Below are 26,089 nucleotides of genomic sequence, written 5' to 3' on the forward strand. Positions count from 1 at the left end.
GAAGTGATTGCGAGCAGAACTATGAACAAGTCTGCTAGCTCAGTGTTTATTTCCCGATATCTTACTATTATTACATTTTTAGTCACTTATCTTTTTCTTTTCCAAGATGTGACTCACTGAAGTACGTTTCCTAGCTGCACTGCAGTCTTTGTGGCACAAAACAGAAACAGAACATGTCTGGGTTTCACTTCAAACCTCATCTCATAAACATTGTGCAAAGACCCCATGTAAACACTCTAGTTGAGTTAGCATTTAAACTCACTACAGATTTATCCTATAATAAATTTAAGATCTTACGGATGCCAATGAACCAGTCTGTTTCATGAGCAGGGCAAAATGAAGTCTGGGTAGAAATAAATAAATGCTAACATTTTTCAAAGGTTCATATCCCTAGAAAACTGTGGTGTCCCAACCAATGACGTGGAAACCACTGTCTAATTTGTACCTATCACAGTATGAGGAAGTCACTTGCCTTCTCTCAGGGAGCATTTGTCAAAGTAGGAGCTGTGCTGTCCTATTTTTGGCTACATTTATAATAGGAAATTACCTGAGTATCTGTAAGAGTGTTTTGTTTTAAATGCAAAAGACTTCTCCTCACTTACAAAGGTGGGTTTTAACACTGACAGGTTTGTGAATCACATTGGCATCTGATGGAGGACTAGAGGATTTAGTTTAGAATAGAAAGCCCTTCAGCTCAGAGGCTGATTTCTTATTATACATTTAAAGTGCAATGAAGAAGTATTGATCCATGACTGCAGAGTCAAGTATTACTGGTTTTGAAAGATTTCCTAGAATTTCATGCATTAAATTATCTCCTTCATGGAACATAGTACATGTGTGCATGTGCACAAAAAGCATGTATGCTCCTTTTGTTGCCTCTTATAATTATTTCCTGCCCTGTCTTGTCTTCAGCAGCAGAGGTAGAAAGACAAACTTGTTTACTTTTTGAAGAACTTTTTTTTTTTTTTTTTTTGTGTTGACAAGTCCAGTGACCTGTGAAATCGGTCAGAAATCAGATAAAACAGCTAAGGAATTAAGTGCAGGAAATAAATTACAAAATAATAAAGCCTTCTTGTTGCTGCTTTAGCTGTGTTTCTGCATTGGAATCTTTCCATTAGATGCTCATTAAAAAAAGCAGAATCTGAGTGCCCCTACCAAACTAATAAAACAAAAGTAGACTATCACATACAAATTTACACATGGTTTAAAAGAAACACTTCATTTGAAATGTTCAATAGACCTTACCATGGAAGTTGGAACCTACTTTAAGAAACCATATATCCTATCTCCAAAATACATGACACACTGATATCTGGGGAAATCATTCTGCAGAGACTGGTTGTGTTAAACTAAATGCTATCACTGATGTCAAAATCATTGGACAATATTACTACGTACTCTGTAAGCTTTGGTAAATTAACAAAAGCAGATATAAAATCGAGGTCTTCCTACTCTGTCAAAAAAGCTACAGGGTTTCTCTTCCTCTTTCTTTTGGAGAAAGTCTGTCTTGACAGCATGAATGAGGGGTGGAGCAGAAGTGGAAACAATACTCACCAGTTGTACTGCATATTTATTTTAGCAACTGTTATGTGGCTGGCAGAGCTGAAGTGCCAGATCTGACAGAGAAGGGAGACCAGGTGTTATTAGCAAGTAATACTGTGTTTGCTTTGTGTGAGAGTTAAAAATTCACTGGAATTTTTTGTTAGAGGACTTGGCTATGACCTCCACAATCAAAACTTGCCCTCTGCTCCTCACAGTTAGGTGCTGTCATCAATCATTTTACACCCTAAGAGTGACAGTGGTTTGTCTTGCTGTATGTAGAGCTGGGAGACCTGTGGTCTAAGTAGCATTAGTAAAATCCTTGAGGAAGCAGTTTGGGCTGAGCTGGTGCTGCAATGGACAGCACTAACAACAGTGAGGTTTTCATAGCTTTCATAGCCTCTCCTGCTTGCCACAAATTATACTTCTAGTGAGTTGGTTCCCATGATGTAGAGCAGCTAAAGGAGCTGGGATGAGGCAGCAGCTAAGAAATAAATGGCATGGAATATCAACTGAAGCTTAAATGGAAATGGTTTATATCAAGCCAACTTCTGCTGGCAGACACATACTAACAACTGCTGAGCCACAGAGGTTTTCAGTTGCTCTGTTCAATGTAAAATCCCCAAGGCTTATTAAAGAAGGTAGTTTGCACGCGTGAATACAGAATCATGAAGTTCCTGAAGTTGCTCACAACTGAATTAGAGGGCACTTGTCTTGCAAGTGTTCCGGTTGGCGAATAGGATTCTTTTGCTGGCTGGAAAGGGAATGAACCAGCTCATAATCTGGCTCTGCAGTGAGTCTTTCCAGCAACAACATAATTGCATTATAAAGTTAGTTTTGGATGTGAAAAAAATATTAAAAACAAATTACAATTTGTTACATTTACTTGATTTCATCCTCTTCACTGGACTGTTTCAAGGCAATGCTGTCAACGAGCTTGGAAACAGTTGCAAAGTATGTGTTAAGATGCCTGATGAGCTTGTTCATGGGAATTTGGATTTAGGAAGCTTTTTTTCCTTTGCTTTTATCACAGTAGTAGCTTAGGTTGTGGAATTATCTGTCCCAACTAGAGGAGGAAACGCTATCCCTCTCCAGTCTAAAGGATAGCGAGAGGAAAACAGGAAATGTACCTCAAGAAAATCTTCCTCCTGTGTTCTAAGAGGCGATGGGTTGGCTCATTAAATGGGCGTCATTTATTTTGGATGTGCTAGGGTGCAAATCAGCTAGCTTTATGCAGTTTTATATTGCTCATCCATATCTCTGTTTTACACCTGCTCAACTCTGATCGTGGTGTGTTTGGAGGTGTGTGGTGTCTGGTTTTTTGGCTTTTGTTTTTTCTTTTTTCTGATCGTGAATTCCTAAATGAACAGATATACAAGTTATTTGATTTCTGTGAGCAGAAGAGACAAGAACTAAGAAAAAAGAAGCTTTTGCTTTTTGTGGATGGGAGTGGAAGTGGTGGAAGTGCCTAAAAAACTTCTTCTCCTTTCCAATTTGAGGTGCCTCACACAAGCCAAGACAAATATCTGACTGTTTTGGTGCTTATAGAGGAGAAAAAGCCCTCAAATCTGATTTCTCCCCCCTCTGACTTTTCAGGAGAATTGTGCTTCTCTTGGTTAGTTTTCTGATTGACTGTGCATTTAACTGCATAGATAGAAACTTTACAGAAGGTAACTTAGATGCATTGCTCTAAGGAAGAGGGTATTCTTTTTTTTTTTTATTTTCCTAGTTGCCATGACTTATTGCAAAGCGTTGCTGATAGAGAATACTGAGTAGATCTGGCAGACCTTGCAGTATTATTGTGCTGTCTTCACCCTGAAGCTACCTCAAGCTCTAACAGGAGGCTTGTCCAAACTGCAATCCTATCCCTAAACACAACCATCAAAGGAAGTGCATGGTTGTTCTTTACTTAATCTACACCCTGACAGGCAGTAAAAACTTAGTTTAGGTTACCTTAACATTTGCTGTCAGAAACACTCTGTGGCATGGGTGAAGTCTGCACCACTCAAATGGGACAAGTTTTCCAGTGCCTTCCCACAGCTTAGTGGGAAAGAATTCATGGAAAGCCTAAAATCTACTGTCAAGTGAAGCAGCACAGATGTGCCCAACGGGCCTTTACTGCCCCTTCCCGGGGAGTGCATCGCTGAGAGCAGGAGCATTGCGTACCTGTGGGACCAATTACTGTGTTGCTAGTTTGTGAATGCTCCTGTGTTCGTCACTGACAAGTATTCTGAATTATTTTTCCTCTCTCTTAAAAGCAACAAGTATATATTTTTCTACTTATGTGACAATTAAAAAAGCCTTTTTTTTAAGGCTCACATGTCTTTAAAAATATAAATTGGCTGTCAATTGATGTGATAATCCAGTTTTCTGTATTTCAGGACAAACATTTTGCATTTCACAGGACTTTTGTTCTGCTTTTCTCCCTTTTGAACGTTCTTAAAGTTCTTTAATTAAAGTGTATAAAGATCTAATCTTTAACAAGTTTTTTCACTCCAGGTTTGCTTGTCTTTCCCCTCACTTATTAGTTTTCACTCCTCAAATTAATGCTGCTGAAGTAAGCAGCATTACAGTTACAGTAAAATACAAAGGAAAAAGACACTGATTTAGCTCTCTGAATTTTAGTTGAAATAAAGTGCTGATGCACCTCTTCTTGCTGCACTTTTTTACTAAAGGAGAAGCAAAAGATTTATTAAATTTACATTGCCTTGTGTAAGTTACAAGTTATAGATACTTTCCAGATTTACACAAATCAGTTGTAGAACTATTTCCTTTTCTTTTCTGGATGCTTTAAACACCTTCAAGAGCAATTACATTAAAAGAGAAAGTTCCTTTGCTGTCAAAGAGATTCTGTCAGAGGCAGTACTAGAACAAATTGGGGCTGAGGCAGTTTGGAGGAAATACTACTCCAACTTTGCCCTTCAATTTGTAATCGGTATAAATGTGTCAAAACAGAGGACACATCCAAGAATATTTCTATGCCTTCAAAGAGACAGACAGAATTGCAACCAAATTCTTTCATTATTTTTGTTTTATATTTGGCCAGTCTTTTGAATTAGGTAACGGAAACTTCATCCTTCTCTGCTGCAAACTGTTTTGCAGGATGAACGACTAAGAAGTCCACCTGCTCAAATCTGAAGAACAAAAAGATATTTAACATTTGTTGTTCTTCTAAGAAAATATTCCTAAGTGCTCTGGCTAGGCCCCCTCAAGGCAAAGCTAAACTTCTAGTCCAAGAATGATATTTATCATAACCTATAGTACAATGTTTTCATCAAGGCAGCAGACTTGGACTGCTTATGTTAGAAGGCTAGATAACTCAATCTGACAAGGTTGACACTTCCACTTAGCAAACCACACTTAAATTCCTGTCTTGACCTGGCTCTTTAGATGTCTAAAAACACTCAGGCCATATTTGGCCTGTGGTTCCTTATGAAGAGACCGCAGAGGGATCTCTTCACAAATACACATAAGGATTTCATGATGCTGAGCTTGCACACAGCCTGCTGAATGGTGATAAATCTTTTCCCACAACCACTCTGTCATTCAGGCAAACTGGACACTCACAAATCCATGGGCCCTGATGGGATGCACCCACGAGTACTGATGGAGCTGAAAGATATTACTGCCAAGCCACTCTCTATCATCTTTGGAAGGTCATGGAGAACAGGAGAGGTACATGCAGACTGGAGGAAAGCCAATGTCACTCCAGTGTTCAAAAAGGGCAAGAAGGAGGACCCAGGAAACTACAGGCCAGTCAGCCTCACCTCCATCCCTGGAAAGGTGATGGAACAGCTCATTCTGGAGGTCATCTCTAAGTGTGTGGAGGAAAAGAAGGTTATCAGGATTAGTCAACATGGATTCACCAAGGGGAAATCATGCTTGACCAATCTGATGGCCTTCTATGCTGGCACGACTGTCTCAGTAGATGAGGGGAGAGCAGTGGATGTTGTCTACCTTGACTTCAGCAAGGCTTGTGACACTGTCTCCCATAACATCCTCATAGGAAATCTCAGGAAGTGTGGCTTAGATGAGTGGACAGTGAGGTGGATGGAGAACTGGCTGAATGGCAGAGCTCAGAGGGTTGTGATCAGCGGTTCTGAGTGTAGTTGGAGGCCTGCAGCTAGCGGTGTTCCCCAGGGGTCAGTACTGGATCCAGTCTTGGTTAACTTATCCATCAATGACCTGGATGAAGGGACACAGTGTACCCTCAGCAAGTTTGCTGACGACACAAAACTAGTAGAAGGCTGTGCTGCCATTCAGCAGACCTGGACAGGCTAGAGTTGGGTGGAGAGGAACCTCATGAAGTTCAACAAAAGCAAGTGTAGGGTCCTGCACCTAGGGAGGAATAACCCCATGCACTAGCACAGGTTGGGAGCTGACCAGCTGGAAAGCAGCTCTGAGGAGAAGGACCTGGGAGTCCTGGTGGACAAGAAGTTTGCCATGAGCCAGCAGTGTGTCCTTGTGGCCAAGAAGGCCAATGGTATCCTGGGGTGCATTAGAAAGAGTGTGGACAGCAGGTCAAGGGAGATTATCCTCCCCCTCTATTCTGCCCTAGTGAGGCCACACGTGGAGTACTGTGTCCAGTTCTGGGCTCCCCAGTTCAAGAAAGACAAGAAACTACTGGAGAGAGTCTAGCAGAGGGCTACAAAGATGATTAGAGGACTGGAGCATCTCTCTTATGAGGAAAGGCTGAGGGAGTTGGGTCTGTTTAGCTTGGAGCAAAGAAGACTGAGAGGGGATGTTATCAACACTTACAAATACCTTAGGGGCAGGTGTCGAGAGGATGGGGCCAGACTCTTCTCAGTGGTGCCATGACAGAACAAGGGGCAATGGGCACAAACTGAAACATGGGAAGTTCCATATGAATATGAGGAAAAACTCCTTTACTTTGAGGGTGACAGAGCACTGGAACAGGCTGCCCAGAGAGGTTGTGGAGTCTCCTTCTCTGGAGATATTCAAAACCCGCCTGGGCGTGATCCTGTGCAATGTGCTCTAGGTGAACCTGCTTTAGCAGGGGCTTGGACTAGATGATCTCCAGAGGTCCCTTCCAACCCCAACCGTTCAGTGATTCTGTGAGTTTGTTAAAGGCAAGCATACACCACTATATGTCTTTAGCACACTTGGTAGTATCCATTCATTTAATAAGAGAACAGAAACATAGAGGATATTTTTGCTGAATTGTAAATTTTATGGGTTTTGTGTTGTGCTTTTCACCTACAAGGTTGTGCAAAGAGCCTTCATCTTCCCTCTCCCTTATTCCTGTAGTTCAAATACAGCACAGGTTATATCGTTTCTGTAGAACTTTTGATTTTACTTGAAGATTCACTTTAACTACAGTCACTCCACTGACTGAGTTACCTGTAGCTGCTTTGAATCAGCATCATAGGACATATAAACAATATGAATGTTTATAGGTAAGCAATGTGAGTGTCTCCTACAGTTAAGTAGCAAGATTGTACTTGCTACTTAAAGATTGTAAGTTCTTTAAGACAGAATTCATATAGCTCTATCCTCAAGTTCAACGAGTATTGCTAAGCAGTCTTTAGCATGTCATTACTTCACAAACAGTAATCAGTTTATCACCCTAATTCCTCTGTTAAGGGGTGTATCATCAGTGTGTTTTCACAAACAGGAATCGAGGCACACAAAATTTGTACTCAGACTTACACAAGCAGCGGGTGGCCTGATTCCTGTTCAGTGGAAGTATTCAGTGGAAGTTATGTGCCTTAATAATGTGGGTACAAATCCTGCATCCAAGTCCTGCGTTGCAATGTAGACCTTCTTGGCACACATGGTAACTTGACCCCAGAAAACTCTTATTTTATAAATTAGTCAATAAGTAAGATAGCTCAGTCTAAAAGCAACATATTGGCATTAACTTTCATTTAGAAGAAATAGTATTAAGAAGCCACATTCGTCTAAGTATCTACCTGTAAAGAAAGATTCTCTTTCAGATCTGAAATATTACAATGACTCGTTTTTGACAGACTTTCAAGGCTGCCATTAATGCTGAGAGCCAGTTACTTTCACTAAATTCATAAAATTGCTAAACCATTTGTGAATCTATTATGGAGAACTTGAGATAGTCATCACAATGAGAAATGTCCATGCTAGAATTCATGATGCTAATAAGTAATCTGAGAAAATAATTTAGCTCCTGCTACAGTGAAATTAGTACGGTGCACTCAAAACAAGAGCATTCAGCAATAACACAGTATGTTCTTAATCAAGACAAATTTACAGTGAGCCAGGGGTCAATCAAAAAAAGGAATAGGAAGCTTGCAGCTCTCTTCGTGAGCTTGAGAAAACCTGTCCATCAATATCTGTGTTCAGCAGTTACTGTTTCGAAAATATTTTGTATCTTCTAGCAACACTTAAATGAAAAATCAGTCAAATTTTAATTTAGCCTGTAAACTTCTGTCCCATGTGCCATAACTTTTTGTGATTCAATTATTTTGTACACTTTATATTGCTTAAAATAATGTTGTTTTAAATAGATGTAGCTGGGAAAAATATTGTTTCTAGGACAGATGGCTAAACTAATGAATAGTTAATAAAAATGTGAAGTAAGTGCTAATTCATCTTTTAGACTCAGTATTAATAAAGTCACACCTTAAAGAGCTGAATAGAGGAAATAAAATTGCTGAGTCGGTTTCAACTCAGTTTAACATTTGTCTAAATCATTGAATTTTTTCTAAGAAACCTGGCTCTATTTTGTGCTTGGATATTTGAATAGTTCTTTGGGCTGGGGAGGATTCTTCTTTTGAATCGGAAATATTTTCAGTCTTTTAAAAATTCCTTCTACTTTTGTTCAGCAAAAGTTTAACTATCCTGAAGCATTTCAGTAAGAAAAACACACCTCCATTTGGTCTCTCCATGTACAAATTTTAAAATCTATGCCTAGCCACAATAAAAATAAAATGTTATTGGATGAAGGGATTTTTTTTTAAAGTTGTTATTATTGAGTAACAGACCTCTAAATTTGGGCATCTGATGGAGGGAGTGTTTCTTTTTTTTTTTTAAATAAAAAAATTATCTTTGAAGCTAGCCTCACTCTACAAAGTGGAAGTCTTCAGGCTCTTTCCAGCTGTGTGCTTGAATCTCCAACCATTTTGCCAGCCCTATGTATTTTCTCCCTGCCCATGCAAAACCACAGATTTCCTTTTGAGAATGTGATTTCAAGTTCACTGAGCTGCGAGACTTTGAGTATAGATTTAAGCCCTTTAAAAATGTGTTACCCTAAAGAATGTGTAGAACCTTCCTTAAAATGTGCCTATGATTACCAAAACAAGGGGCTTGTTATGTATGCACATGAAATATTTAACAAAAATGAACTATTTCTCCAGCTCTGAAAAAAGACTGCAGAGAGAAACTTTGCCAGATGACACCAGGTCGTTAAGTGCTTTGTGAGAAATGTCTTGGCCTATTCTAGTTACTGATGAAACTTTCTTTCCACTTCAGTGAGGCCAAAATTTCACAGTTGGATGAGGCCCTAGAGATTATCAAGAACACTAAGAAAAATTTCCCATCACCTCTGATTAATTACCCAGAGTAACAAGTGTTCCCCTGGGCAACTTTGTGTCTCAGCTATAGATAAGCACTGCTATGTGAATTTTAATGAAGTGTAAACTCTGCAACAAGCAGGATAAATTCACCATTGCAACCATCTCACTACAGAGTCACCACTATACAATAAAGCAGTTTAACAAAATCAGTTGAGACTCCAATTCACAATGAAGTTAACAGTGTTATCTAAAAAGTCAGTAATGGTTTGGGTTGTGCTGAGTAAACATACAACTTAATGTTCACTGGTGGATTTGAGAAAAGTAGTTCAATTGTAGAATCACAGGCAAAGGACAGGTATTAGAACATCACTTTCCATTAGGGATGTACACATATATGTGTTAATATATGCAAACCTATATAGTTTGGGTATAGGGACCTAGTCACAGCCTAGGTTCTCTCAGGGCCTTAGTAGAAATTCAGAGTTATTTGTAGAGAAACTCAGGGAACTATATTGACAAGAGTGTGGAACGTATCCATTCCTTTTTATAGTACAAATACTGATTTTTTTTTTTTGACCATTCCTATTTACATCTTCCACCCAGTTAATGCATTTGAAGTATTTACTATTGGCAATGAAGATATGTAGCCAATTACCCAACACAAAGGTTTTTATATTAAAAAAACCCCACTCCTTTGTTATAATCATTATGTTATGACATGTAATTAACTCATGAATATAAAGATCACAGCAGGTTATTACATTGGCAATGATTCATAAAAGCTAGATCTATTGGTAGATTTGGGATACAAGTTCTTCTTCACTTCATTTAAAAAAAACATTGCCTTTCCCAACATGACTTGCCTCACTTATATACGCAGAACAGAAGAAAAAAATAACAAGAATGGTATTTGTTTAACTATGCAACTGAAAACTCATTTAGGACATATTTTTATTTTGCTGATTCTTGTTTTTCAGTGTCTTCCTCCCTCCTTTTCAGTCCTAAGCTGAAGGACTGCTTTTCTTAAAATTGGTCGTCCAGAGGAGGGCGACCAAGCTGGTGAAGGGTCTGGAGGGTCTGACCTATGAGGAATGGCTGAGGGAGCTGGGGGTGTTTAGCCTGGAGAAGAGGAGGCTCAGAGGTGACCTTAGTGCAGTCTACAACTACCTGAAGGGAGGTTGTAGAGAAGTGGGAGTCGGCCTCTTCTCCCAGGCAACTAGTGATAGGACAAGAGGACACAGCCTCAAGCTTCACCAGGGGAGGTTCAGGTTGGACATTAGGAAGAATTTCTTCTCAGAAAGGGTCATTAGCCATTGGAATGGGCTGCCCAGGGAGGTGGTGGAGTCCCCATCTCTGGATGTGTTTAAGAAAAGACTGGACATGGCACTTAGTGCCCTGGTCTAGTTGACATGGTGGTGTCAGGGCAACGGTTGGACTCGATGATCCCAGAGGTCTCTTCCAACCTGGTTGATTCTGTGATGTGGAGGCTCTATGCTTTGAACCTTTTCTTTTCCTTTGTGTTATTCATACAGAATGAGAGTTTGAGAGAGCTGGAATAATGGAGACACAACTGTCTCTTAAAAGTCTGCATAATTTTAACATTTTGTGTGTGGACTTGTCTGTAATCCTACAAGAAGTCCTCTGTGAGTAGGGAAGCATAATTTGTCTCACTTTATAATAGATAGGTAAACATAGAAGTGGAAAAGCTACATAACTGTAAAAACAGACAGATCGTCCCTAATCTTTGATATGAAAAAGGGGGTGGTGGTGCAGGAATTTAAAAAAAAAAAAAAATTGCCAACAAACCCACCAGGATTACTACTGAGTTTATCCAGGGAAAAGTTTTGATGATTCACCAGTGGCTCTTGAGCTGCCAGTCTTTTCACTTTGCTTGCTGTGCATGTAGTGCTGCCCATCACCTGTTGTTAATTATAACATCCTATAAATCTAACATTAGAAGACTAGCAGTGAGGCACGGCGCCTGCACTGGCTTAATGGACACTCTAGGAAAAATATAATTTTTCAAGAGTTTATTCCTGGATGAGTTTCTATGAACCTGGCATTGTCATGAACTGATATTTCTATTAAGAAAAACACTAGTGGATGCCTTTAAACAAATAAAGTTCTGGCTTTATACAACCATTGTGGTTTCAAGCACCATATCAAAAACACGATGATGGGAAGCTATCATTTAATAAATCAAAATAGCTTGCTTGGTAATAAATATTTTGCTTAGAAACCACAATATTCTCTTTCCTACAGATCATATGACTTCCTAGTTCCTGCATTTTTTGACATTACTGGAGTAACAAAGGAACGTGGGAAATAACTCAGCATGGTGAAATCATTCAGTTTAGCTGTGCCTACACTGTAGTTAGAACAACTTAAAAATGTGTGATTTCAGGCAGAGGTGATCAAATTCTTCCCTTTTTCAGCTAGCCACAATTTGCCTGAACTGTGCAGTGCTACCTTTCTGAGATGAGGAAAGCATTTAGTTTTGACTAAATCACTTCAAATTCATTTCTCATCTTTATATTCTACAAAGGGGTGAGCAATATTTCTATGTCACAGTATGGGAAATAGTTTCTTGCCTATATGGGCTCCGAGCATTAAAAAAACCCCAAAAAACTGTAAAAACCACCATGAATGATTGCCATTGACTCTGTGTTCTGTGTTGGCTGCTGTTCAGATAACTTCCACTTAGATTGATAAATTGGCCTTTGTAGTTAGCAGTCAAAAGAAAGCTAGTATTTTCAAAAAAAGAAGGAAAAAATAATAGTTCAAAGAGAGGAAACATACAAAGATTTATATTCTGCTGTCAGTGACAGCAGTCTAAATCCAGATTGGGTCTAGATACAAGTCCTGTAAAGACACGTGCACATAAATAACTTCTATAAGGAATATACTATTGCATTTACACAGATGTATTCTCTCATGTAGAATAACTTCCTGACCTAAAATATGAAATTGACTGGGACCTTTCTATTGGCATTATCGAACACTATAAGTTGGCTCAAAATATTCAGCAACAGACTTTGCTAAAAACATATATGTGCTTGCATGTATTTGTGTATGAAATCATACATAAGTTTCACTTAAAGAATATAAGTAATAAATACTTCTCCTTTAAATAATACTGCTCTGAACAAAGTCCTTCAAGTTTTCTGATGTCTGCTAAGAAAGTCATAAAAAGTTTATAAAACTCTGAAGATTCAGCTTGTTTTACTGGGATCTCTTTTATGATGCATTTCTCATGCAAAGATCAGTGTATTCTGTTTATTTGTTCCACAATTATTCAGTAGTCCACGGCAAGAACTCTTGTGTTCCTGGGTGCAAGATTCTTTTTATAATGAAGTGCAATGTGGGTATGAATATATTTATATAGCTTCAATGACTGATTGGCTCTGCTTGCTAGTAAAAATATGGTTTTGATTATCCTTAAAACTCCTGACTCAACATACTTTGGGAAAGTTGAGCTATATTGCTTTTTACTGTTCACATGACACACTGCGCGTTCGAGCTGAGATCCAAGGTGCAGTACAGTGGACCTGCATCAAAAGAGAAACTGTTGCAGCAAACCTTGATTGGAAGCTGAAATGTAACTTAAGGAATATTAATAACAGAAAGGTATTGAAAACAGAGGTCTGGTTTTAGGCAAACAATTTCCCAGCGGTTCAAAATGATAGTTTAGCAGACAGATAGGACAAAAATTGCTGAAAGTATACAGGAAACATTATGAATCCTTGGAAAAGAAAATCAGAGTAATGTTTGTTTAACAGGCAGGCTTTAAATGACCTCAAAGAATTATGTGCCACGTTGGTTACTGTCTTGTAACAGAACTCCATTACTTTGAAAGCAACTGTGGAGCCTGAGGCAGCTTTGTTAGATATACTAATAAGAATATATCTCTCCTCAGGCTGATCTTCCTGTGCACCTATCTCTGTTTTTTTCTTTTTTTCCTCTTGTCTGCAATGGTGGTTATATGAAAACCCACTTACAAATCTTATCTAAAGCAATTAATTCTTTGCACTAACCATGTTGGTCTGATTCAGCTGTATTGGTGTGTATTTCTAGAAGCCTTTTTTTTTTTTTTAAATTGGAGAGAAAAGGAAGCTACGAAGTAAAATTGCAGCTTCTTTAAGATTCATGTCAATATACTGTGAAAGGTGTGCAATTCTATTAGGGCAATGGACAGAAAACTGACAGTATCTTGATTACTGACATACCAGGAAAGGACAGGATACATTAAAGCCGTGTGAGGGTAGAAAACTTTCTGAAAATGTTTTCTGTGTACCTTAGTTCTGAAGTTAATTGCATCTCTCCATCCTTATGGGCCAGCAGCCAGCCTCAAAGCCACCTGCTTTTTTTTGGAATGCAATTCTGCAACTGACTGACTTCTCGTCTGCATCCTAAGTTGCATGTGCCTATAACATCCTGTGATTACGTCAGGCCCGCACTGTGGGCAGTTCTGTTCTTGAGGGAAAACATGACACTATTAATCAGGGAGTGGTAGGCTTTCATAAATGCAGTTTTTCATGCTGAGTGAATAATATTTACGAAATAACCTACTATGCCTATCCCACTAAGTGGAAACTTGTCTCAAGGTATGTCTGAAAAGCAGTTGATGTCCTCAGCAAAGCCTGCCTCTCTCAGAATAACACCCTGACATCTTCTGGCTTTGTGAATGGAGTAGTTCTCTCCTCATCGCTGGCTTGGGGTTGGTGTTTTCATATAGTTTCTAGCCTTTGTTACGATTTTTGACAAGATAGATCCTTTCCAATGGCAATAATTTTCCCCAGGAAATGAAACTTTGAAAGACTTGTTAATTGCATTGTTTCAGCATTAGAATTTTATTAATTATGCTCTCTGTCCTCAATGACTTTAGCTCTTAATGCCAGTGCAGCAACGAATGCAGTCTCTGACATATCCATAATGGTTGTACAGGCCATGAATCCAAGATGTTGCATCTATCATGTCATTGCAGTCTACAACTACCTGAAGGGAGGTTGTAGTGAAGTGGGAGTCGGCCTCTTCTCCCGGGCAACTAGCGATAGGACAAGAGGACACAGCCTCAAGCTTTGCCAGGGGAGGTTCAGGTTGGACATTAGGAAGAATTTCTTCTCATCAAGGGTCATTAGCCATTGGAATGGGCTGCCCAGGGAGGTGGTGGAGTCACCATCTCTGGAGGTGTTTAAGAAAAGACTGGACATGGCACTTAGTGCCATGGTCTAGTTGACATGGTGGTGTCAGGGCAACGGTTGGACTTGATGATCCCAGAGGTCTCTTCCAACCTGATCGATTCTGTGATTCTGTGATTATTCCCTCTATGAAGGGAAAGGAGCTGACACTTGCAATTGCTTTCCAAACCCAATAGAGTGTGGTCATCTTAAATAATGAACCCTTGCTAAATTTATATTAATAAATAGGGCTTGAATCTCCCTGCCTGTTAGCAAAAGCATCAGTTCCCACGTCTTTCATGCCAATTGATGCTGCATTGCACAGTACAATGTTCTGCCCAGAAATGTTTTTATTGGCAGGGAATAGGGGGGTGGGAGGGCACCTTTTGTAATGCTTCAAACTATTAAATTGTTAGGAAAAAAATTACCTCAGCTTAACAGGAGAGTACTTCGCTGTACCGGTTCTGATATCCGGACTCAACATGCAGTGATGAAGAGATCGTAACAGTGCTGAGTATCAAATTTGAAGGATTCTGACAATCTGCATTTTCTTCTAGAAGAGAAGGGAAGAAAGCATGTATGTTAATGCTCTTCAAAATACGCAGGACAGCAGAGAAATAGTTTTTACTTTACTTGAATAAATAAGCTACATAAAGTTTATTTTATTTTCCTATTTTAATATTTTTTGACGTAATCAAACGTTGATACATGAAATAAACATGAAACAGAACAGGAAAATTGTGTTTAAAACTGTTGCTCGGGTTACAAAGACACCACGAAGGGCTTACATTTTGTTTTGGTTTATTTTTATGATTAATATTGTCTGCATTTCCACATTATGCTTGTGTGTATCTCTATAATTCCCAGTAAAAATGAGTGAGTTATTTTCTCTTTGGACTACTTTGTATATTACAAAGGATCATTATTTCTATTCATACAAAGCTAATTTTTCTCTCCTCAAAGGCAGTCAGTTTCAAGCTTGTTCAGAGTTTTGAACAAGCAAAAGCTGGAAAAATGAGAGGAAAATTTTGAAATATTTCACTGTATAGTGTAAATTCTTTGGTTTATCGCAAAATAAGAGACAACAACAAATTGCATCAACCAAAGCCTAAAACCTAAGTAGTTTTTCCCCCCCCCTCATAAACGAGTAACAGTCGACAGCTCTGGAATGTGCGCTCCTCTCCCATGAAAATATTTTTCCACTCTGCCTTTTCCAAAAATCAAAAGTTCAAAGCTAAACTACTACATGTTATAAAAGAACAAATCTACCATGACACTTAAACAAAGACATGAGTCAGGGTATTCAGCTTTCTTGAGGGAGGAAGGAGCTATGTTTCTTGTTGAGGCAAGGTTTGCTGTAAAGAAATTATTTTTATAGTTTTATATATCTCCTTATAATTATTTATCCACATAGATGTTCTATTTTACTGTACAATTAAGGTTGTAACTCACACCTTTTTTGTCACTGATATTTTTCATTAAGGGTTACAACATTCCTCCTCAGAAAGCAAAATATACAGAATCACAGAATCACAGAATCAACCAGGTTGGAAGAGCCCTCTGGGATCATCGAGTCCAACCGTTGCCCTGACACCACCCTGTCAACTAGACCATGACACTAAGTGCCATGTCCAGGCTTTTCTTAAACACATCCAGAGATGGTGACTCCACCACCTCCCTGGGCAGCCCCTTCCAATGGCTAATGACCCTTTCTGAGAAGAAATGCTTCCTAATGTCCAACCTGAACCTCCCCTGGTGAAGCTTGAGGCTGTGTCCTCTTGTCCTGTCGCTAGTTGCCTGGGAGAAGAGGCCGACTCCCACTTCACTACAACCTCCCTTCAGGTAGTTGTAGACTGCAATAAGATGTTTATATTAACACGAGAACGTTTATATTAACATCCTCGTTATATAAATCGTCAAATGCAATCGTGGACATTATGACACTTAGTTCACTATTATTTAGGATACCTGTGGCAGTCTGGGAACCTCAGCTGCTGCTCTTTACTCTGAAGAGTGCTACTTTCGTTCTTGAGAATGGCACAAGCAAGATGAGTAGCATATATGTCGAGGACAGAGACAAAATGAGATGGCTTTGGACTGCTGTGGGTAGAACAACTTACATCTGGAATAAAAAGCATGTGATTTTGTGGCTTCTTAAATGTGAAACGTAGAACACAATGTATTAAGCAGCTGAATTGCTCTATGTAGTTTTTAAAGCTGTCTAGGCAACTTGGAACACCATTTCCATTTATTTGGAACAAGTGGCTGACTCATTTTTCTGCCTTAAAAACCTCTACTTCTGTTCCTGACTGAAATAAGATGGATATTCTGAAAGTCATTCCTTTTGTACAACAGGAGGGAAGTGCAGAAAGTCACAGAGCTCCTGCTAATATTGAGCCTGGCCATCCCTGAATGTGTGGTCGATTTGGAATATGTTAAAGGATGCAAACTCCTACTAGGTACTGTAGTAGCTTTAATGTATCCTTTCTTTCAAGCAGGTTGATACTACAAAGTCTTGTTCTTTGTGGATACAAATTTCGGGTAGCTAGATCAAAGGTCTGCTCTAGATCTGGACCTTTGACACAGAGTGTTATATTCAGTAGGATGGAACCAAAATCAGAATATCTATGAGCATAGAGAAAGCTGACATCTGAAACTATATTCAACAGCCTACGCACACCTTCAGGGTTCCATTTTCCCTTATTAATATGTAAAGATTTATGAGGTCGTTCCCTAAGAGCAGTGTTCAGCAACATACTCAAACTGAGGGATGCTTAATTTTTTCCTTCAAATTCAATTGTTTAACAATATAGCTTAGACATGAGGTGTCATAATTTCTATAGTTGCCCCTCTCTTTCTCTTGTTTCTGTAAGATGACATGTGAAAGGACCTTATGTGGTTGTTACCTATAGTCATAAGTTCTCTTTAGCCTTTTTAAAATCCTGTTATATTTCACAGGGGAACACAAAGAGCGTGCAATGTAATTAATATAAAGGGATTTTAAACTTTAACTTCTCAAATTGAAAGGTTTGGATTTTTCATTTGTCTGTTTTGGAGGCCCTTAACCAATTGTGCCATTGAATTTCATGTTGGTTATGAATGAGATTGTAGAAAATAAAGGGACACTGTCTGTGGGCAGTACATTTCTAGTAAGGGAGAGCACCACAGTCAGTTTTGTCGGGTGCAGGCATATCACACTGGTGACAATGGCTACAAGCACCAGGCAACTAAAGAGGGGAAGCTGCATTATGTGACCTGCTGGGTAGATGAACCATGTTTTGACAACCTCTGGAATAAGGACAAAAGTGATCTCTGCTTGGTAGGCAATAAACTCATTTAATTTTCAGTCATCATGCATAAAACTATAAAAGTTACTAAGAAAGCCACACCAGGATATTTATGTCATTGAGTAGTAGGGAGCAATCAGGTGGCAGTGCCTTGATAGAAAGAGGGCAGCTGATTAATAACAGGCTAGCGGTAGGTACACTTTCTGGCTACGTGGAAATGAGGGTGAGAAGGGGTTTGCTTCCCCCTTTCTCTGGAGCCAAGAACAGTCCTCACCTATGTGCTGCTTCGTTTGGCTACATAGGCAGCACAGGCAGTAATACCGTATACGTTCTGAAACAGTCAGAACCATAATTCAGCCAAATTCGGTACCAGCCACTGTAATAAGTATCACACAGGGCAAATATTGTATTCCCCTGGCCTGTGCTTCTACCTCCCACAACATACAAGTGAGCAGGAAAGTGATCTCACCAGAGGTTAGGAAAACTGTGTGATTTATAACATTGGTGGTAGGTGGAACAGGGAAGACTGTGGGACAAGAGAGCCAAGTATTTTAAGCATCTGTTATAGGCTTGTGCCAGATGCAGGATACCAGACAAGATGTGCCATTTGTCTGTTCTTGAATGGAATTTCCTATGTCCCTAATACCGAGCAAACTCTGTTTATTTATAATATAACTACTTCTGGTTTTGTAGAGATGATATACAGCATGTTTCATCTTTTCACTTTCACAATGACATTTAAACACTTAAAAAGTGATTTATTTAGCTGTGTAAATTCAGTCAGGCTTGGCGGGTGTTTTGCTTTGTCATGGGTGAATCTGTAAAGGCTGGAAAACAGCTCTGTTTAGGGACACTGAATTGTGTAGTTTCCAGAAGTACAGTTTTATCTAATGCTTATCTGGGTTAAGAATGAGACTGAAGTTCTTACAAGATGGTAGGCAGTGATTTCAAGTGATTTTCATGGGCACAAAGAGAAGAATGATTTGGGAAATGCTGACTGTCCTCTCCTGAAAGTGGATTTTTTTTCCACTTTTAAGTGATTATACTTAGTACATGATTCCAATTATTTCCCAAAGAAATAAGCAGGAATTTCTAATCAAAACTTTTATTTAGAGTATGTCAATTCAAAGCTGTAGCTCTTTAGTGGAAACATGCATTAGTTGTAAAAGGAAACATCTCTCATTCCCTGAAGTGCATTTCTAGACAAAACTGGAGAGAAACATAATCTTCCCAGAGTAACAGTATCTCATATTGAGATTGATTACACAGAATCACAGAATCACAGAATGTTGGGGATTGGAAGGGACCTCGAAAGATCATCTAGTCCAATCCCCTGCCGGGGCAGGATTGCCTAGATCATATCACACAGGAATGCGTCCAGGCGGGTTTTGAATGTCTCCAGAGAAGGAGACTCCACACCCTCTCTGGGCAGCCTGTGCCAGTGTTCGGTCACCCTCACCGTAAAGAAGTTTTTCCTCATATTTATGTGGAACCTCCTGTGTTCCAGCTTGCACCCGTTGCCCCTTGTCCTGTCAATGGATGTCACTGAGAAGAGCCTGGCTCCATCCTCATGACACTTGCCCTTTACATATTTATAAACATTAATGAGGTCCCCCCTCAGTCTCCTCTTCTCCAAGCTAAAGAGACCCAGCTCCCTCAGCCTCTCCTCAGAAGGGAGATGTTCCACCCCCTTAATCATCTTCGTGGCTCTGCGCTGGACTCTCTCTAGCAGTTCCCTGTCCTTCTTGAACTGAGGGGCCCAGAACTGGACACAATATTCCAGATGCGGCCTCACCAGGGCAGAGTAGAGGGGAGGAGAACCTCTCTTGACCTGCTAACCACACCCCTTCTAATACACCCCAGGATGCCATTGGCCTTCTTGGCCACAAGGGCACACTGCTGGCTCATGGTCATCCTGCTGTCCACTAGGACCCCCAGGTCCCTTTCCCCTACGCTGCTCTCCAACAGGTCTGTCCCCAGCTTGGGGCATAAGGCACCCAGTCATTAGTGTGTTTTAAGGGAGAATAGATACCACATGATAACTATTGAATGAAAACGTTTACCTGGGAGTTGAGTATCCCACCTTCAAGTCTCTGTGCTACCTTGTTAATACCAAAGACACAAGCCCCAAACTACACTTAAGGCCAGGTGGGAAAGTTAGTTCTAGGGTGTCTAGGCCTAGAAGGAAAATGCAACGGCCTCATAGTAGGAGACCTGGGCTCTGGAGTAAACCAATTGTGCAGAAGGGTCAGTCTTCACATTAACCTTTATTAATGTTGGCACCCTTTCCTGTCAGTGCTGAAACGCCCATTTCCTCTGCTTCAAAGTGGGCCCTTCCTGATACCTCTGCTCCCATGTGTCATCTTCCAGCCCTTTACCAGCAGGCTGTGTCCTGATCACATTGCTACTCTCCAAACTATGACCTTTTTTGAACTGTTGCTAGTTTTTGAGTTCAGAGGAGGTGACACCTAAGACAGACTCCTTGACCTGGGCCTTCAATAGACCCCAGCTTTTCCACAGAAATGCCTTGTTTTTTTCCAAGGACAGGACAAGGAAATTAAATAAACAAAAATCTGCAAGATGGAAAAAGTGAAAAGTTGTAGTTCCAAATTTGCTGACAAAAACATGAAGGCCCACAAAATTACTAATCATAATCCAAGTTTCTCCAGTGATATTTCCTATAACCTTTCAGGTTGCAAGGTACATTAAAACATGTGCAGTTAACTGTTCGCATATACAAGCTGCATGAGCTCATCACTTTCTGCCTCATTTTTTCTGCAAAAATTACTGCAGCAGCTACCAGAATTGAGTGAAAGCACTGTCATTCAACAGTTAAAGTACAAACCACAGCCATCACTTTCCTTGTGTTATTACAGGTATAGACCCAACAGAAAACAAATGTTCACACTTGCTTCTAGGTGTAATACTCTGTTAGGGAGAGTATTTTTTTCTCCCCAGTCAAAGGTTTTTCCAGTACACTTAGCTATTTCTAGCTGAAGCTAGAAAAGATGCAGCTGCATTTTTTGGCTCACATAGCTTGAGCTCAAACCTCAGCAACAGCTTAGTTTGAGCTGTTTTACAAAACTATTTTTCTGTAAACATTTTCATTCAATAGTTATCATGTGGTATCTATTCTCCCTTAAAACACACTAGTGACTGGGTGCCTTATCTTCTTGTTACCAGACTGGTCAGATACAGACTTGGGAGGTGGTCTGAAAGCTGGGGACAGAGGTGAGACAGCACTTAATGAAAGCTGGACTCTGAGATGGTGTCCTGTGATACAGTCCAACAAGTTGATGCTGAGCGACACGGCGAGCAGCATCTCGAGTGGCAGTTGAATGGATATGGTCAGCTTGGAGAGGAATTTCTAAGCTAGCTCTGAGCTCAGGGCTTTGGAAACTGTCATTTGCAGATCGACCTCACACAGAGTATAAAATACAGGATCCAGGCTGGGTTTTGGGGGTTCTGTGTGCATCCACACTTTAGGGTACTCAGAATGTGGAGGCAGGTCCTTGCTTGAGGTTCAGGACAATCTCTAATGTAGCTAAATCATGCAGCCTACAGAGGCTGCTGTAAGGAGGCTGCTGCTTCCCACAGAGGTAAAGTCCAGCCAAGAACAGCATGTGTTTCCTCCTCTGCATCTAGCACAACTGCAGCTAAGTGGTTGCTTATGTTCAGAAATGAATGAAATATTCAATGAAAACAAGAGTCTTCACTGACGCGACCACTGCTTCTTAATCATTACACAAAATAGTGTTGTCTTGCCCAAGCGTGCCTGGCTCTCTAAGGATAATGGAGACAGTACAGTGTTTGGATAGCTGTTGTTTTTTTTCTGAAGAATGGGAAGGGTGTGCCTGTGTGAGGGCATGTTCACAAGAGTTTTAGCCCAGAAAGAAATAGGTACATCTGGAAAGAGCATAATCCAGGTTGCCAGACTCTGGCACTGCTACTAGAAATAATCCTTTTTCAGGAAAGTACCAAAATGTGGCTGTCTCGTTTGCCCACAAGTATCTGGGCATTTTTCTTGGCAGGCACGGGTACTGGCAGTTGTTTGGCATTTTGATTCCTGCCCCAACTAGTGTCTGTTCTTTCTTTGCTGAAGATGGAAGGATACGCCTGTGGTTAAATCACTGGCCTAGGGATTAGGCAAAGTGGGTTCTGCTCGGATTTTAGTCTGCATCCTTGGCCAGGTCACTTCAGCAAGAATTTTGAAAAGTGCTCAGCACCCACAAACAGGATCAGGTTTTTCAAAAGCTCTCTGCTTCCACTGAGGCAGTGGCCAGATGATCAAAGGAACTTTTCAGAATATTTGGCTGTGTCATTGCGAGAGCTACTGGGTGCTGAGCACTCATGAAAATCTGGTTCTCATTGAGATGCCCGGATGGGAACCAAGCTCTCCAACTAGCCCCCAACGTGACGGGAAGACACTTGAGAATCTGGCCAGGAGCAACCTCTTGAAATGCTACACCAGCAAGTTTCTCTGTGCCCCAATTTCCTCTAAAATGAGAGTGATGTTGCCAGGGTGCTTGTAAGGATAAATTCATTAATCTACTGTATGTGATGTTCTTGGATGCTTCTGCAGCCAGGAGATGGAGGTGAAACATTTGTAGTATAATATCTTTCCAGACATACCAAGGAACTGTGTAAACAAGCGTGTGTTAAAGGGACTGGAGCAGGAGTCCAGGAGTCAGCTTTGCTCTGCGTACATTTTACAAGCCTTCAGGTTCAGGAGCTGCTGCTCTTTGTTTGTCTTAAATCTTTGATCATGAGTCAGGGCTCCGCCATGCTAGGGGATGTAACAAATAGATCAAAAAGACTCACCCTGAAAAACCTTTCTGCTAAACAAAGCGGGGCGGGGAGAATACGTTGGAAAGAAATGATAAAGCTGTTCCATTCAGCTGTTTGCCTTCTGAACTCCCTGCCTGTTGAGTACAGTAGTTTTATCATTTTCTTTCCTCACATGATATTTCTTTCCTCACATCCCACCAAAGAATTTGGTGGTTTTTTTGGGAGTTTTGGGGTTTTAGAATTTCAACCTCATGTTACTTACTTTATACTACATACCCCTATACAGTAGTATTTTTTGCAGGTGGGTTTTTTTTTTGTTTTAAGACCAAAGAACCTTAACTTCAAAATGGACATTTTTTTCTTTCTCTCTCTCTTTGTTTTTTTTTTAACTTACAATGGCCTCAATTTTGCCTCCAGATGGTGAAATCTGAAAGGTCCTGAGCCTCCTGTGGCGTATGCTGGAGCAGCCTTCCTTGTCTTTCTAAGCAGCCTCCCCTCACAGGATGCAACATTTCTTTCCAGCTGAGAGTGGAGTCCCCGCTCTGCCCCCCTCATTTTTGGCCTGCCAGCACTGTCTGCATCTGTACGAGCTAATGCTACCCAGATCCTTCTCAAAGGGGCACCGAGGGCTGGCACGCAGAAGCGAAGCCCCCAGGCTGTATCTCCGAAACCCAAGAAACCTCAAACGCATTGTGTTTCCATAAATGCTCCTCAGCTGACTGGGCTGTGGGGAGTTTCTGCTCTCCTCAACCCTTGCCTCTCCTTTGGGAATGGGAGGCGCAGGCTCTAAATCAGTTTTCTGACAGCCTATGTGCAGAAATGGCGTTAACGTTACAGCAGGCCGCAACCAGGGAGCCACCACACGAGGCGGGAGGTGGCACAGCAACGTGAGGGAGGGGGAGAAGCTGGGAAGGAAGGGCTGCTGGGCCCTGAGCTGAGGTCTGTGGTGCTGAGTGCCCCTGGGAAGTGCCAAGTTCCTTCTTCAGTAGTTTCAGCTTTGGTGGGAGTTGAGGGAGCAGCGCTCAGTCTCATAGATGTGGTTGTTATTTTGAAGGATAAGGCTGTATGTTGTGAGTGTCCAGCAAGCTAAAATTCCAGCTCTCAAAATACACTTGATGAATGGAACATTGAAAATAAATATAATAGATTTCTGTTCACTTATTTTGGAAAAAGTTGTTTTCATGAGGTAAACAAAGTTGAAAGCACGTGTAGCAGAGAAAATGTCTCTGAGCAGTCACAAATTGAATTTGTTTTGCTTGTGTTTCATGGTCCTTTTGTATTGAGTTCTTGAGAGCAATCAGCACACGAGTGACAGATGTGATGTTGAAAATAGAGCGTTTCAAAAGAATAACATAAAACATTCATTGCAAGTGAACTCTGAACTCAGTGAAAGTCAGTTTTTGTGCTTGAAATTTGAATCTAAGAGCTATCTTGCCCTGACTGTGGAACACAGATATACCATAAGAATCACATGCCAAAACTAATCAGTAGCTTGCATTTTAAATACTGAGTATTTGCAACTAGTTGCTTAAGAGCTATCTAAAAATGAAATGCAATGGAAGTGACATCACAAAAGACCGCTGAGACGAGTGGATTTCCTTTAAACTACAACTTTAAAAGCCATCTGATAATTTTTTAGCAGTACAAAAATAAAAAATTTACTGCTGAAAATGAATCTTTAATCAAGTATCAGGCTTGGATGTTAGCCATACAGTTTTCTTTATTTCCAGGATAGCATGAACAATGTTTTTAGCTGAGGCTAGTAATGTAAGCTTAGGGAACAATCCAAAAATATTTTACGTGTTTCCTGACGTAATAAGTTATGCCCAGACCTCCAAAAGATAATAATAGTCTGTAGGAGTTCCTAAGCATAAGAACTAAGAAAATACCCTTGCAATGGCAGCTGGGACTGTACTGCATAGACCCCCTAAACTGCGCTATACTTGTTGGAACTGGAGGAGAGCAGGAATTCCTGTAACAGGCACAGGACATCCAACTGCTGCACCACTTTCTGCTGTGGAAGACAGAAACTGCTGCTGCGTCTGCACCTCTATGCACATACAGCAAAACAGTTCAGAGGTCTCACCGCCCAGACTTGCACGCAACTTGTGTGCGCAGTAGGAACTCAGTTCATCATGAACACCTTCATCCTTCACTTGAGCATATTTTTTGAGCTATTCATCTGGAAGGCTGGGATAGGACGGGACAGAATTCTTCCAGTTGCTGCCTTGTTAATTCATGTAGGGAATTACTACTTAATAAATAGGCAGGGTAGCTCTTGTGAACTGACATTCAGCCTGTGAAATCTGCATTAAAGTACCGAGTCTTGTCCAGTAATCTACAGCAGCATATCACAAATTGTACCCACAGCAAGTATTCTAGTCTTGGAGTACATTCAAGTGGAGCCTAATAATGATTACAGACGTTTTTGAAAGCACAGCTGGATTTTGCTGAGCTCTGCCCACCCTAAGAAAAGTCTTTCTCTTCATTGGAGGGCTTGTGCTCTGTTTGAGAGCTCTTTTTTTTACTCTCTTTGAGTTAACCAGAACTTGGCTTTGGCCCTTTAAATCCTTCTCCCTATCAACTCAGCAACCGCAGAGGCAGTTTATTACTGAAAAGAAATCTAAGAATCAGTTTTGGCCAGCATTGTCTTGGAAAGTTCATTTTATTAACATGGTTTTGGTTTTATTTCAAAAACGCTTTGACAAGCACTGACATTTTTGGAACCAGTAAAGCACAAGAGACTTACTCCTAAAGGCCTAAGCTTTGCATTTTTCTGCAGTGAACAATGTGATGTGCTACTATGGTAAATTCAATTCAAGCCACTGACTGAAAGGAAATAAGTACTGAGTGTTGAGTTTTTTCCTTCATTTTCTAAAATACATTTTGTGTGAATGCTAGTGCTTGTGGGATGTACTTGCTTAACTACTCTTCACTTATTTGCTTTTTATCTATAGTGCAGGTGACAGATATATCAATGCTGGCAACATAAGCTTTCCTCACAAGCCTGCCTTTATTGCTCAACTTTGACCTAACGTAACTACTTCTTGACTTTTTGCCGAGATTTGCCAACAAGGGTCCCAGTTGTGTGTTTTATATTAATGTTCATCAACTGAGAGCTGGACTAAGATCACCTAATTCATTTACAAAGACATACTGGGAAATATCTGAACACTTTCTTTTCCTTTTTTTTTTTTTTTTTAAAGGCAAGCTGAAAGAGAAATTCTGGTCTCTGAGCCACATAAAAGACCCTTGTTCTGATACTCTGCATTCACTGGAGCTCCACACATGGTGGGAAGAATGGAAGGGCAGAACAGAGGTAAGTCGTGTGCTGGCGTAAGCAGACTTGACTGCTAGATTTCTTCAGTGGTAACTTGATTGTATTTGGTTTGAGTGTCCCTGGGGCTGTGCCATCTTCCATCCTGTCCCTTTGAAAATTATGTCAAGTAAATGAGAGGCAATGTAAGCATCTCAATTTCAGGGACTGTAGTGTATTATATATATGTGTTGTTGCTTCACATCATGACACAGGGTTTTGTTAGAAACTTGTTTTGCTCTCTGGAATTTTCAATTGCAAAAATAGTCAAATGCTTTGCTTGAAGTTCCCTATGCAAGTCTACAGTGTGCTACTGTCCACTTCTTTCCTTCACAGACAAGAATGCAGCAGTATGTTGGTCTGGAAAGAGTGGTTGATTTTTTAGTTAGCAGGAAACATATGCTGCAGATGTTTCAAAAATCTGGCTTTTAATATACCTTTGATATCTAGTATGTCAAGCTGTTAGTTTTGCCT

At 40.3% G+C, this 26,089-nt stretch overlaps 1 protein-coding gene across 1 annotated transcript in view; it reads right to left on the minus strand.

Moving 5' to 3' along the window:
• The window catches only part of COL8A1 (collagen type VIII alpha 1 chain), a 94,631-nt gene that overhangs the window by 63,243 nt on the left and 5,299 nt on the right, over window positions 1-26,089 (minus strand). Inside the window, exon 2 of the mRNA XM_068417532.1 lies at window positions 14,653-14,777. The gene's annotated coding sequence lies outside the window, so the exon portion shown is untranslated. The remainder of the gene's footprint in view (window positions 1-14,652; window positions 14,778-26,089) is intronic.

Source organism: Nyctibius grandis, chromosome 23 (genome assembly GCF_013368605.1).
Source record: "Nyctibius grandis isolate bNycGra1 chromosome 23, bNycGra1.pri, whole genome shotgun sequence".
Lineage (NCBI taxonomy): Eukaryota > Metazoa > Chordata > Aves > Nyctibiiformes > Nyctibiidae > Nyctibius > Nyctibius grandis.